The 16164-nt window shown below is 36.4% G+C and overlaps 1 long non-coding RNA gene across 1 annotated transcript in view; it reads right to left on the minus strand.

The window, feature by feature from the left end:
- Positions 1-389: 389 nt before the first annotated feature.
- Positions 390-16164, minus strand: part of LOC134478025 (uncharacterized) — a 61613-nt gene continuing 45838 nt past the window's right edge. Inside the window, exon 2 of the long non-coding RNA XR_010050367.1 lies at positions 390-736. This is a non-coding gene — a long non-coding RNA (uncharacterized LOC134478025). The remainder of the gene's footprint in view (positions 737-16164) is intronic.

Genomic DNA, 16164 nt, shown 5'->3' on the forward strand with positions numbered 1-16164 from the left:
GACACAAACCAAGTCAGCCACGTGATCATGAAGATGAATAACTGATACTTTACAGTGTATTGTACAAGGTAGGATGGACTATAGATTGGGGGTGTTAAATTCATTTTTGCCACAATGCTTTCAATTTATAGTGGATTTACCAGGATGGAGCCTACAATGTGAGGAGTGTCAATGTGCGTGCATGCATGTGTGTGTGTACACATGTACATGAATGTGTATCTCCTGCCGCCTAGAAGAATGACTGAACTTTATATAGAGTTTGCTCCTGGTCCCCTGCTACTGTTCTCCTTTGTGTCTGGTTTAATCTAACATAAAGGTAGGGAAACAGTACAGTCATAAGGAGTCTAGAAAGAATATTATAGGAGCAGGGAATAACAAATGCAAAGACCTCGAGAATGAAAAGTTCTTCTATTAGAGAAGTTGATTGGAAGCCAGTTTGAGCACAAGGTGAAAGGATGTGGAGAGGGAGTGTCACATCACTCAGAGTATCACAGTCCAGTAAAACGTTTGCTGCAGCCACGGGGAGGACTTTTTTCCAGAACAATGGAAAGTCACAGAACTTTTCGGTGGAGAAGCAACATGAGCTGATTTACCTTTTAGAAATTGGATGCTCTACAGAGACAGCTTCCAGGAACTGGGGAGGGGCTGCAGGTGTCAGGAGTGTCCTGCTGAGAGCAGGCACTGGAGTCTGGGCTGGGGATTCTCTTTGCAGCTGGAACAAGCAGCTTCTGTTAACCTATGGATGTGCCAGAGGGAGAACAAGAGGGGAAAGAGAAGCATGAAAGACTACTCCAAGATTTCCTGCTGGGCAACTTTCACTGGTCATTTGTTAATGTGAAGGTGGCCAACTTGACAGAAAGAGCGTGAAAAAGAACTTAAAATATTAATTTAGTTTAGTATATCTCTATTATTCCAGTGTCAGTGTCAAAAAGTTAGTTGGCTATGTTTGTCTAAATCAGGTGTACTGGAAAAAGTATTAACATGATTTTTAAAATCTCTCACCTTTGCATGGTACCTATAATTTCTTACATCGTAGTTTCTTTTACACAGATTTGAGTTCCCTTATACATTTTGTATGTATTTATATAGGAAACACAAGGTTATAAATTCTAACTTAAGACTTAAAACATGAGTAATATCCATAATTTAATCTTTATGAGATGAAGGAATCACAAAAGTAATTTGAGTTAATTGAAGTTTTTTAGATGCAGATAAAGAAAGAAAAGGATGCATCTCACTGATTTAAGCAGCTGGAACAGGTTAAGATTTTAATTATATCCCTCGCCTGTCGTTCTGTCTGTTATCTATCACTCCTGATTTCTTGAAATAACTCAAGAAAGAAGTGAGACAACTCTCATTGGTACAGTTATAAATAAAAGCTGTTTTATAAGAACATTCATATATGACAGCTACTAATTTTTATGGAAGATTCTTTTGACTTCAAAAAAGTTACAAAGCATTCTTGATTTAGAAAGAATTACATATGACAACTGGCATATTACAGTTTTCCCATGACTGGACTTTAAATTTGAACAATTAAATAAGCAACTTATTTTGATCATTTTTCAAGTCAAGAATCAATGCCAGATAAACTGAATGCAACTGATATATTCTGTCTTGACTTTTGCCAATGCCCTGATTTTGTGACAGTTTAATTTTATACTAACTTCAAAATTATCAGAAAGCTCAGTGATGACAAACTGGACCCTGCTATATTCGAAGAAAGTAGGAATAATACATTAAAATTATCAAAGTTGTTCAAATAAGCTCGGAAGTAAGACTACAGAAAAAGGAAACATTAATTTTCAGTTAAAAAGTAGCACTGTAAGATTAATTAACCTTGCTAGCAGGTAGTAAAATTTACATCTACTGTAAAATTGTGTATTACATAAAGATGATTAGTTGCACAAAAGCAGTTAGATGAACTGACAGTAAAGCACAGTTTAATATGTCTGGAACGATATGTAATGAATATATGTGTGTTATGAATATGGAACATACGTCATTAATCATTCAGTTGAGAATCTCTATTTATGTCTCGTACCCTGAGTAATTACTTTAAAGATAGCAATATACAACATAGGCTAGTGACACTTATGTCACAGCAGCCTGCCTGCTTTTCCTGGGCAGCTGCCCCCCTTGTGTTGGGTTTTTGTCTTTTACTTGTCCCAATCTTGCTCTGCAGAGTTACTTTCTCCCTTAATTTTTATTTTCTAGAAGAAAGTTGGCTACTGCTGTTTAGAAAAATACACCGTGTGACGACTATTATTACCCTCTTATTGTTTGGTTTTGAAATTTTGTTTACTTTTCTTCATAAAATAAAGAAACTTACTGAGTTTCCTCTGTGTCAGGCACACAGAAGATAGAAGAAAAGGTTGGAAGGAAGGAAGAGAGGGGAGGAGTAGGGAGGGGAGGAGGGACTTCTGACCCACAGAGATGAAAGTTTTATTAATGAAGATGCACAACAAATAACCGTTATGCAATATAATAAAAGACTGGGAAGTAAAGAAGTAGGAAGGCACCAGGGAATAGCAAAGGCTGCTTGTTTCTGCTTGAAGACCGATCTGAAAACAGCTACAAGGAGAAAGTTCGGAGAAAGTCTTCTTCACATGCAGGAATCTTAGTCCGCACGGCTCGCTGTCAGTGCCTCCTGGGCTGTTTGCTCCCCACTCCACGTCTGGCTGGTTCCACGGTCTTGGTGCCTGCGTTGATTTTCCCCTCTTTTTGCCCTCTGTTATTCTTATTTTCTGTATTATTCTATTGAAGACTGATTTTAGCATTCAGTGTTCAAATATTCCAAGATTTAAGTTCAGCTTCATTGCAAATTATAAAATTGTGAGTCACAGTAAGCGGTCAATTTACTTTTGTTTGTCCCTAAGTTTGACAAATTGTAATTCTCTTTCTCTGAAGAGAACTGGATAGTTTTAAAGGGTAACCTAGCTTCATCCGTCAGATCATTTTTACTAGACAGTAGCTACCGTTTCATAAGCACGCTCAGTCTTTGGTCGGTCCCTGTCTCTCTTATTTTGTCTCTGTCTATGTCTCTGTCTCTCTGTCTCTCTTTCTGTCTTTCTCTCTCTCTCTCTGTCTGTCTCTGTCTCTGTCTCTGTCTCTCTCTCTCACACATACACACACACACACAAACACACACACACACACACACACACACACACACACACACACACACACCCTTCTGATTTTAACACACTAAACATGAGCACAAGGTACACAGAAGAAAATCAAGTTGCTACCTACATGAACAGCTCTAACTTGACCTTAGGGTCCACCTTGCAGCGGCGTGGACGGAGGCAACGAAGTCTGCTGGCTCAGTCAGTTTTCCCTGTGTGGGGGGCAGCTGAGGGCCTGGTTCTTGTCTTCATCACCATCAAAGTTCAGGCCCAAAGTAAATTCTAAGAAAGTGACACCAACTCAGGCTTCTTCAGGAATTCAGAGGATTTGGGTCGATATCTGGGAAGAAAGTGTTCTTTTCATCACTTCCTTTTGAAAACCACTTCAATGGGGTCTGATTTGTGTACAGTAAGCTGCATTCACTTGGGTGTGGAGCTTGGTGACTTGAAGTCAGCAGTGAACTCACCGTGAGTGCACCCACTGTGAGTGCACCACTGAAATCAGAGCATGGAGCATTCCTCACCCTCCACCTTCCTCAGCTCCTTGCAGTTCTGTTGGCTCAGAACCAAGCAAAGAGCAGATGGTTTGCTCATTGTCCGTACAAATGTTTCCTTTCCTGGAACATAGTATGAATGGAATCCTACGGTGCGTGCTATTTTGCACTTGCTTCTTCCACTCGGAATGGTGACAGGTTTTTCACGTTGTTGAACCAGTAATTTATTCCCTTTAATTCCTGAGTCACACACCCTGAATGGATATGGCAACTGTCTTTATCAATCCACGGTTGATGGACAATGAATTAATCATTTCTTGTGTTTATCTATGAATGTAAAGTTGCTATGATTATTTATATCAGAATATTTATGGGGACCTAAATTTTATCTCTCTTGAATAAATACACAGGAATACACAAGGAGGATCATACCGAGGTGTGGGTAACTTTTTAAGAAATTACTGAACTTGTTTAAAGTGTCTGTGGCGTTTTTCTTTTCTCCCATTGTCTAAGAGCTCCAGTTACACTGCACCACCACTAGTACGTGATGCTATCTATCTTTTTAATTTTATCCATTCTAATGTATATTTTGTGATATCTCATTTGTGCTCAATGGTTTTTAATAAGCTGATTTTCCACTTATTTTTCTTCTTCTGTAAAAGGTCTGCACAAATATGCTAAACCCTAGAGGATGGCCTAGCTACTTCTTATTGAAGTTTATCAGTTCATATGTTCTATGTACATATTTTTGATAGATTTTTTTATTTTAAAGAGCATAAAACAAAGCAAAACAGAATAAAGCAAATAAGAACAGAACAATGCAAGCAAAACAGGACTTTTAAACAAGACACCAGGAAATCAATAATGGGTACCATAACTGTTTTCTTCAAAATATCTGCCCATACCCTCACACATAATAAAAGCACATGACACAAAATTGACTAAAACCAATCAAAACAAGAGAATAAAAACATTATAGGACTTCAAAACAAAGTAGGAAATGCATAATGGTTACCATAATCTCTATGGTTTTCTTCAAAATACCTGTCCATACAATCACATTTAATAAAAAAATCGAATAGAACAAAATAGAATAGAACCAACCAACACAAAAGAGTGAAAGCATTATAGGACTTCAAAGCAAGAAGATAGGAAATTAACGATGGCTACCATAAATTCTCATTTTCTTTAAAATAGCTGCCCACTTTTGCTAATATCTATAACTCTTAAATTATTTTTCTTTGCATTGTCTTGTGATCATTGAATTATTATTTCCTGGTTCCTTGTTCTTTTTAAGAAATCTTTCCTTTCCCAATCATGAGCTGTGATCCTATCTTCAATATCTGAAAGTCTATCATCAGTCTCTTTTAAGCGACTTTGTCAGCTTTTTTAAATTGATTCTTTTGATTTTTGCTAGTGTTCTTAGTAATTTTATGGAGAAGATTTTACTTGATACTGGGGATCAAAGTCAAGACCTTGTGCTTGCCAGGCAGGCACTGGGTCACTGAGCACTATGTCCCCAGCTCCAATTTTGCCAGCTTTTGATTAACTTTTTAATTTCCTGGATATCTCTTTGCTCTTTCATGCATTGTAATTCCTCCCTATATTGTCCATTAGAGGTTTCCATCATTTTCCTATGCTCCTCTTTTTTATTGATTTCTTCTTTGCATATGCTTAGCAATTTTTTCATTAGGCTGTGATTTCTTCTTTTAGCTGAGACATTATTTTTAATCTGCTTACTTTTATTGTCTTATGAAGTTGTTTCTTTACTTTAGTCGCTATCCTCTTGGAGACTTCAGGTGTGTAATTCCATTTTCTTCCATGACTATATCTCCAGACTTGTTCTGTGTGGGCTGGAATGTCTGAGATTATCTTTTGCGTTTTCATCTTGACATTCTCCTGGGTTCCTCCAAACAAGCCAGTTGTGGGATCCCAGGCACTTCCCATACTGGCTGCCCTTCCACAGTGTAGGGGAATAATGGACTGGGCACCTGAGTTTCTCTGAACTTATGTTCACAAAGAGGGAACAGGGCATGGAATGGGCTCCCCCAGATCCTTGTAACTACACCGAGGCTTCCCGGTGACCAGCGACTCATGGTGGTGGGTCTTCTCTCAGGCTGAGTGTCTACTCCAGGACTCCCCTGATGGTGGCAGGCACACAGTGGTTGGTTTATCTGATTCTCCCAGTGGGTGCTGGCTCCCCAAAGGAAGCAAGGGTCTCCAATGGCAGCCTGTGGACACATGGGATGTATCTGGCTGCATCTCCCTGCCTGTGCTGGCTACTGTCAGGATATAAGCCTTCCAGTATCAGTGGTGGATATGCAGGGGCCTGTTAGATACATGTTGTGAGCATTTTCTCTAATTACTTGTCTTTCTTTCCTTTTCCTAAAAGTATATTTGATTTTGATAAGGTCTAATTGTTCAGTTTTTCTTTAATGCTTAATGTTTTTTCTGTCCTAAGCAACATTTGCCCGTAAGTCAGGCATTGAGATACAACCCTAAGTTGACAAATTTGTCAAAAATCATTTAATATATGTCAATACTTTAACCATTAATACACTGATTACAGTAAATTCCTCTAGGCCCAATTCCTCCAGAACTTCAGACAGCATCCTTACCAACATCTTAACTGTAACATCATGAGAGACCAAAGCCACAACAGCCCACATTAAGTACATCCAGATTTCTTGTCTGCAGAGTTAGGGTGATTACATAAAAGAGAATACTTCCCTTTTCTACCTAAATAGTAAACCAAAAGTGATACCACATTCCAAAGGGGATTTGTAGAGATTAGTGCCACCAATGAGGACTTAAAAGGTAGCAATGGTAATTCCTATCTCATTCGCCTTCTAGTCACCTATGAAGTATAAATAGAAGACAAACACATTCCCATGAGTGTTACTCAATATTTAAATATTTAAATATTTTCGGTTTCAGATTTTTTTCCAAATGTGACTTCCTTGATGAAACAAATTGACACAAATTCTGGCACCTACTATGTAGCCGTTGATCTGATAAATATAAGACATCTCCTAGGATGACATTTAATATGCCCATCTCCTTTTATTTAAATTCATGAAAAGACTACAGCAATCCAACTCAGAAAGAACTTCATTAAGAAGTTCCAAGTCGCCACATGTGCAAATCCAAGGCTAGTTGAAGACAAAGGAGATAATTAAGGTGTAGTATGGGAAGTCAAATCTTAAGTACCACCTATGATTGCAAAACTAATTATAGAAATGAGAGCTTAATAGTTATGATCATGTTATTTTATATTAATATATTTTTAGATATTAACACAAATGTATCTTTTATCTCATTTTCCTGTCAGCTATCATGAAGTGTGTTAATAGCAGTTAAGGTTTATATCTTAGTTTAATGGATATCAAAGAAAAGCTTCTGTGAGATGCTAGCTCCACATTACTGCTAATTTGGCCGTTTGACTTTGATCTTCAGTAGTTTGCACTTGCAATTTGTTGGGCAGTTTTAACAGATGAGGTAAAACACTTCTGTCTAGAATTGTAGATTTTAAAAGATGAGTTCCCCTGAGGTGCCATATCTTTTACGCTTCACATCTCAATGAGCTCTGTGCTCCCCACGGTTTCAGGGTAGCACCATTGGCAGATACAAATGCCATCATCACCGCTTCTTCTATACTTAGACACATTGACATCCTGCTGCTAATCAACTGCCATCATCCCATACCACCCAGACCACAGTGCAGAAAAATCACATACACTTACAGAGCTTCTGAACACAATCAGTACAAAAACCATTTCAAAACAAATTGATTGTGGACTTGGCAGAAACCATTGGTTGACATGCATGTACCATGCTGTTGTGTTTCTCTCCACTGATTTTCCCCCTAACAGTGGTGTATAAAACACAAGCTAGAGTTAAGGAGAGAATTCTGGCAGGTTATTGCCCAGATGCTGAGATTCAGAATGCAGGGAATCACCACACAACAGCAGCTCCTTTGGTAATAATCTTAAGTGTTTGCTTGGCAGCGGGGGGATGAGTTCAGAGGTGTATCTCTGAACCACATTAACTGACACTGCTTCTATGGAAGGCTTAAATAAGCTATATTGTTAAGATAGAGCCCAACATACTTCAAATCAGCTTTTAACTACAGAAGTCAGCCTAAGAATTGCTACTTAACTAAGTACAATTGTTTGGCTGATATGTTTTTTTCAAATGACAAGTATATTCCCTAAGGAAAAAACAATGGGCTATATAATTATGTGAACATTTAAAGAACATGAGCATCTGCTGTGTTTTACCCAGGTGAGTTCCCTGATACACTCTTAGGCGTTTTAGGCGGGCTCAGGTCATTCTTGTACATCTGCTAAGGATGCACCTTCTTGGCCAAACCTCCATAGAAATTCCATCTGGCAAAGACAATGCTGTTCACATCTACTTTGAATTGTCTCATCCTGAACTCTTTTCTAACCACTGCTTATTTCTCAGATTCCAGGATGCAGTTACCTCTTGTTTGTTGCCTCCTGTGAAAAGTCCTCACCTTTCTCCCTTTCATTCACACACAAGGCTTGGGGATTATTCTGTGTGAGAACAGAGAGCATCCCTCTCCATAGGGCAGTCACTGTTGGCATTTGAGTAGCATGTTTTGTCTCTCTTTCCCTAAATGTTTTCTCTTTGGCTTTATTTAACAAAACTCTCTATTGGGCTGGAAGCATAGCTCACTGAAAGTGTACATAACCTAAAAGCCAAGACTGTAGGTCTAATCTTAACAACAGGAAACAACAAAAAACATAAAACTTTGATTTTAAATAGAATACCAACACTATACAAATGCTAAAATTTATCATTAGTTTTCCAAATTCTAACAGTCTTTGTATTTGAAATACTTACATAAAAAGAACCACATAGCCAAGGTCCTGAGTTCGATCCCCAGTACCAAATAAAAAGAAAAAGAAAAAAAAGAACCACATGTATACTTGTAAAATGACTTCTAAAATAACCAACCTATACATTTGAAGTATGTCTACTAGGGAAAAATCACTTTTATATTCCTTTTATAGATTTAATTTCCTCTTTGAGAACTCCTCCCTTCTACTTCAAAATCATAACTAGCTTACAGTTGCCAAATTATTTTTGCTTTATGGAAGAGTTTTGATCCTGAATGACATGAATACTTATTTTCACTGCATGTATTCCTCCAGAATAATCCCAGCCTGAAAATAAATGCATAGAGTTACAGCCAAGACAGTGCCCATAGGATGAACTAAAAATGAACCAGAGGGCAGGATTTGCGATGCTTGCAATCTTTAGTTTTTCAAGTGGGAGCTAGTTGGGTGAGTGTTCTCTGTTTCTAAAATTTTTCCTATGTTTGAACCTAATTCGTTTAGTTTTAGATACTTCTAAATTTTTAATTATTCTATTTAAACAGAAATCAACCTATTGAAATAAAATTGAAACCTTCATTTATTGTGTTCCCTCTCAGTCTTTCCATCCTGTGTAAATTTAACAAGTAGAAAATACATTGAGTTTATTATAGAAGATCCAAAGCAGTGATTACTTTTATCACTGATTTCTCCTATAACTCCTGTCACCATTGTGTTTCCACCCAAGTAAATGAGATGCATATTGTTTAGGAAGAAGTAATTTATCCTGCAGCAGTTTCCATGGATCAGATTCCGATAAGCTGCATGTCATGTGGTCTAATTAGAGGATCCTAGGAAAGCATCTGACAAGGCTGCATTTGAGTTCCTATTGTGGGCAACAGATAACAGAGACTTCAGTGATTCGCTGGAGTATGGTAATGACTCCGGTAATTAAGGTGATGTCATATCCTTCTTATCAGACATGATTAATAGTCCACAGCCCTTCAAGATGATTCATTTTGGTGCTTCTTCGTATCAGAAAGAAATGAAAGGCAATTAAAGAAGGAATTCTGATGCAAAGTCATGTACCAATCTGTATGTATTTAATATACCACAGACATGTACATACACATACCATACATGTGGGTGATTGAGGAAAAGGATCCCTTCATATATCTCTGTTTTAGACCCGCTCTGATGTTAAGCACAGAGAAATACCAGAAACAAGACATAGGTCATGTCCCTAAGAACTACATAGTCTGAAGGAGAAAACAGATATATAAAAATATAGTTACAATATGATACTTGGCAAGGAGCACATAATATTTGGTGATCTTTACCGCTATAGCTTAAATCTACATCCTCTCCCACTCCCTTGAGTCTCATGTGCTCATAGGTAGGGCTGTGCAGAAGAGACTGGATCAGGGTATGCGATTCCTATCACTGTATTAGTCCTACATGAGGCATGAGGTCGAGATGTGAAGCCTGATGGTAAGTGGTGGGTCACTGTGAGTGTGGGCTGGTAGAACCTATTTCCCTTCTCCTGCCTTTATTGCTATGTACTTTCTGACTGCCATGACACAAGCTCTTTCTCCTCTACCACCCAGTCCCAGTACAGAGTCAATCAACTAAGGACTGAAACCTCTGCAAACCAAATTAGAGCTTATTCCTTTAACTTGTGGATGTCAAGTATTGTAACCCAGTGACAAGTAACTGATACTTTTACTTTTACATGAATTATGGAATAGTGACTCTTGTTAGGGTCCCAAGGATAGCAAGCTTCATCACTTACTATTATCTTAGAGAGTAAAACAGAGGTTATTTTTGCCTATTTTGATTTCTTGAAATATGTATGGTCATACATCCCCATCCTTGGGGAGAAGCTCCAAGATTTCACTGTACTTCCTTAAATCCTAGTATGTAGCAAAATCCACATATGCTCAAATCTACCATGTGAAATGATCTAGAATTTGTATATCTTTCATTATACTTTAAATCATCATTAGATTCCTTCAAATACCCCATGCAATATAAAAGCTATGTAAATGTTCATTGTATCATTTAGGAAACAATAACAGGAAGAAAAATCTGTTCATGCTCAGCTCCCACACAAATTTTTTCAAATCTTTTCAACCTGAGGTTGGTGAATCCTCAGATTTGGAGCTCACAGGAAGGGGTTGCTGCTCTGTTTCTTCAACCATGGTGTGAGACCCGGGACATCAGAGTCAGCAAGGCAGCTCTGTAATGCTGCAGCCCACTGGGCTCTACTGCAGACAAATAAATCAAAATCACTTCTCTGGGAAGCAGAAATCGTTCATGACAATCTCCTCACAATTGCGTTACTATGACAGCAACACATCAAGAATTGCTGCTTCAGAGAGGCAGATCTGTCAGTATTTTTCAATTCACAAGCAAATCATGGTTTCGTAGCTAAACAGTTGCAATCAATTTGATGAGTGGGAACAGTAACATTGAAACCCAATAAGTGAAACATTATAGCCTGAAAAAAGCTATTCCATTCTCTCTCTGAGGATTTATATTGTAAAATATTCCATATGCAAGTATTATCATATTTTGAAATTACCCAAGAAAATAATTTTTGAAAATCATTTTTCTATCTTTTACAAATACATCACGCACAATCCTCAATTTTGCTTTATCCACAAAAGACTAACATATTTACTATTTAGTCATTTAAAGAAAGTCTGGCAATCCCTACTTGAAAGTTTAGTAATTCAACAGATAAATCTGTAATAGTCAAGGTTGAAAACAATGTAGCTTTTTATAGATATAGCAAGATGTTAAATATTTGTGGTTTTATAGACATAAATAACTCATTTCATTTCCCTTAAAGTAAAAAAGAAAGAAAGAAAGAAAAATTGTCATTGTTCCTTCCCTAATCTCTAGACCACATAGATGGATCCCAGGACATAATATAGAAAGAGGGCTCTTCATTCACCCTATATATGAAAGTCAAAACAAGAACATTCTCAGAATAATCTGATAATTTGGAGAAAGCCTCAACATTCACACAAATATTTTGGAAAAATTTAGAAATAATATTTAAATGCAAATGATTTTAATTTCCACTGATTAAAGCTAGCATGAAAAATCTACCTCATGATCATGACTTTCTCAGATAATCAAAAAACTTGACTGAGAAAACATGGTACCTGTGGGTATAGGACTTCAGTGTCCAGAATGTGGTTGGTTTTTCTCATGGCTGGATCTTTAGAACTGGTTTCATATTTTTAAGAGTATACTTTATACAGTAGAAGTGACTCACATTGATTTCCATTACCTTCTCCCATTTCCTGTGGAACTTATCTCTCGGGCTTGGGTTTTGCTAATTAGTGTACCTTTTCATTTCTTTGTAGGCTTAAGTTGTGGGTTGAAAATGAAAGTCAATTCTGCTTTGGCAGTGCAATTCATTTTCTATTTTTCTATGATAATGTTATTTATAACATTTGAAACTATTTGTTATGATTTTCTTTGCTAATAGCAGGGAGGAAATATTATGGAACAGATAAAGAGTCTGTGTTGCTAAAAAACGGCACCCCAAGGACAGATCTTAGCTGAGGAGATGAAACCACAGGGAGGAGATTGAGCAACACAAAGCACTGGGAGCTATTTAATGAAGAACCAAATAACCGTGCTTCAAATGGCCTTGTGGAGATTCCTGCATAAAACTTGACAACTGTGAATCACCCTAAGAGGTTAGATTATGTTGCTGTATTCGTTTAATGCACAATGCAATGAGTTTTACAATTTAGAAGGATCATTACAAAAATTCTCAAAGTAAAAATGGTTTGCTTCTCCAGTGTGGTACATTTCAATTATCTCTAATGAGAACAGTACGTGCAATTTAGCTAGTATGTTCTCTAGACCAGCAAATACCCAAAGAATAGCCTCCTTTTGAATGTACTCAGGTCCATGTATTGGTAGCAGGAAAAAATATATTAAAGCTCCCGTATGTTTATATTTCTCTCATCTTTTTGTATTCTCTTTTTGTGTATTTTATAATGAATGCCATATATAATATTATGTGTATATGTTACAAATATAATAATATAGTAACATTTCAGTGTATGCTCAAAAAATTGTAGAAGTTTGGATCATGATCAGGAAAGGTTGGAAACCTATGTTATGTGTATATAAACTCATAGAAATAATATTAAATACAATTTTACATTATTATTCTAGACTGGGAAGCAAAGATGCAACACCATTGCTGCTCAAGTGGATTTTCCTGCATCTTGGATTGCTGTATATTATTAACATAAAACTAAGGAGACAGACCATTTCTGTTAAAGACAGAAATAGAAAGGAAAATCAGGTTGCTTTAAGAAGGTTTTATCACTCAATTTTGTCCTATAATCAGTGCACTGTTTCACAAATTGTTCTATGTAGTCATCAGCATAAACAAAATCTATCAAGACCAAATTCTTGCCATTATGTTTGTGAGACATAGGAAGATGGTTGGGAGTTCTTCTGTGTTGAGAACAAAATGGAATAAAGACCAAGCTACAGTGCACACCCCCTCTTTTTATAGTTGTAGAGATTAATTCTATATATCAGCTGGGCCAGCTATGGTTCCTAGGTGTTTGGTTTTAGCACAAACGGAGATCTTGTTACGAAAGTATTTTTAGATTTGACTGATATTCAAACCAGCAGATTTTGAGTTAAACAGACTGACCATCATAAGGTGGATGAATCTCATTCTGTCAGTTGAGGGCTTAAAATTGAAGACCAAGGTCTCCCCACAAAAGAAAAGAATCCTGCTTATTAACTGTAACACAGGAATCCTTCCTGTTTATAGCCCTTGCACTCAAGAGAGCAGCTTCAGCTCTTACTCAAATAGCCAGACTCTGGATTTTGTATTTGTAGTTGCCAGTCCTCAGAAATGCGTGAACCAGTTCCATAAAATCTTCCTCCCTCTCTCTCTTTCTCTTTTCCTCTCTTTTTCTCCATCTCTTAAAACCTGACTACTCTGATTAATACTGTATCTCTCCCACCTACACAGCCCCACTATATTTCACTTACGTGTAAATGAATAAATCATTAAAAATTAAACTACACTTCAATCTGAAGGGTAGGAGATACACTACCCAATTTGAATTTGTCTCAACCAGAGGTATGTACAGAAACATCCAAGATTACTTTAAATGACATAAAAGCATAGCTACGTAAAGAATAAGACAATTAGGGTGTATCTTTTATTTCTTTAACCAGTAACTTGTAAAGGAGCTTTTGTCCAGCAGTAAATTAATCCAACTCAGTCATTCAATCCAGTACATTAAGTGAGCTTGGACTTGAAGGCTCTCATCTAAGAACTTTGTAGAGTTACTAATGTAGTCTTATGTTCTTTCTTTAAACATCTTTGAATCTGAAATACTTTGCCTCTTCCCCAGCATAGTTTATTTCCATCCAATTAATCTGATGTCCATGATATGTTTCCTTTCAAGATGGCCAGGTCTCCACAACTATGATTGCTGAATGGATCTGCTCATACTGCTCTGTGTTCTCTCTGGAAGCTGTAATAGCTATTGAGGAAACACATCTACTCTGCTTGTAAGAATCAATGAATTTACAAATGTAATTTCTATTTCTCCATGGTCTTTGGTGTTTCCTGCTTTTCTCTTGGATTACCAAACTGATAAGCACAACAATTATACTTTGAAAGGCATGGATTTCCCATCAAAGATGTGTCTTCTGATTCTATACAAGAACAGCTGGGACTTATTACAGATTGACACCTAGCAGCTGTGGACCTCTATAACCTACACACCTCCCATCTTCACTTTCCTCCTCATTAGAATGCAAATTGTGATGTTCCCTTGATTTCTGCAAGAGATTATGACAAAATGTGATGGAAATATATGTAAAAGATGCTTGATATAAAAAGCTCTACCAACATAATTTTTGGCCTACTGCACATTTTCTTCTTTAATAAATATTTCTAGATTCTATTTCAGCATAATATTTATGTCCCTATGACACTTACATTGTTATACTGTATTCTGTGTATTTGTACACTGATCTACAGATACCTGAGCTTAATGAATTGTCTGCCTAACATGCTTCTGTATCATTTGCACTTAAAAATTACTTAAATTTCTCTGTGGTGACTGTTTAAACTCCGTCATTTACTTATTTTAACTCACACATTTTATAGATAGTTTTAATTCTGACCAAGATAAAAGATATCACAATCAAGTGCAAATTATTTCCAGGATCTTTGTAAGATATTTAAGTTCACTGTGCATTTAGTAAGAATAAGGTATCATCTGTGTCCTGTAGGAACTTCCAGCTAAATTAGAAAACTTCTTTGTGAATAAAAAATAAAATAAAATATTTAACCTTTTATTCCACACAGTGAAGATTTTAAAGATTATTCTATTGTTTGTCTTTCCCAAAGACATAGTAGTCAATTCCTTCCCTGAGGCAGAACACAACAGAAGGGATTTATACTTAATGGTCTTCTGGGACTGCCACAGGTCATCATCATGAGTGTGAGTTTTGTCTCATTTGACTTCAACTATGAGCAAAAAATGCTGTTTCTTTTACTTACCTAATTAACATCAATCTAGAATGCCATGTTACTCTACCCACCATGTTTTATTTAGCCAGAGAAATCAAAATAACCAAGATTGGGGGTTGGGCATTTAGCTCAGCGGCATAAGCACCTGCCTTGGAAGCAGGTGGTTGTGAGTTCGATCCCCGGTACCAGAAAAAAGCAAAAAAAAAAAAAAAAAAAAAAAAAAAAAAAAAAAAAAAAAAATCAAGATTACAAAACTAGTCAGTAATATTTAATAAAAAGATATCATTTAGTGTAAATATATAATGTGCAAATGTGTAACTTTTGGTGATACAGGAGTTTGCACCTAGGTCTTGGTGCCTTCTAAGCATGTGCTCTGGTACTTATCTATATATTAAGTGCTATATTTTTGGATAAGTGTTTCTATTTATATATCACAAAGGATTCCAGGTAGTTACTACAATTGCAAGGTTCTTTCAAAGGAAATAATTCATTAAAACTTAACTTTTTTTTTTACAAAATCTGAATCTAGATACTGATGTATCTTTTTGCACATCTGGGAACATAAAGATTTAAGCCTTAATATCAGAATGAGAAACTTCCCAAAATCAACTAAATTAAATATTTTTCCATTTAATTAACTTTGGGATATTCTGGAGGATCTCCTAAAAGTCTCAAAGGAATTTTGCCTCTCATCTTGTAAAAAAGAGATATTAAAGTGAAAGAACATAGGCTGATTAAATTATATGGGACATACCGTCAAATAAATGATACTAAATCTCCTTTAAATTATGTCTATAGCTATTATTGATATTAGTGCTCCTATAAGTTATACATATACCTGTATTATTGATATTATAATTAGAAATTGCATTAAATTCCTAGAAACATATATCCTAGTAAAATATTATGGGTTTTTTGTTTGTTTGTTTGTTTTTTTGAACCTGAATTGAACTCATCACTTTGCACTTGCCAGGCAGGTGATGTGCAGCTGAGCTCTATCTCTGGCCTTCTCTTTTTTTTTAATACTATGGTTCCTATCACAGATATGTAATAAGGCTGGATCCCAATGACAATTGCTTTTCTGATTTTTTTATAGTTTATGAGTTGTGTAGGTAAAACATAGTTAAGCTTTGTACTCTATCAATTTATAGATGACACAG

This window comes from Cavia porcellus, unplaced genomic scaffold (genome assembly GCF_034190915.1).
Source record: "Cavia porcellus strain 051 isolate PalLab524CR breed Dunkin Hartley unplaced genomic scaffold, mCavPor4.1 scaffold_11, whole genome shotgun sequence".
Lineage (NCBI taxonomy): Eukaryota > Metazoa > Chordata > Mammalia > Rodentia > Caviidae > Cavia > Cavia porcellus.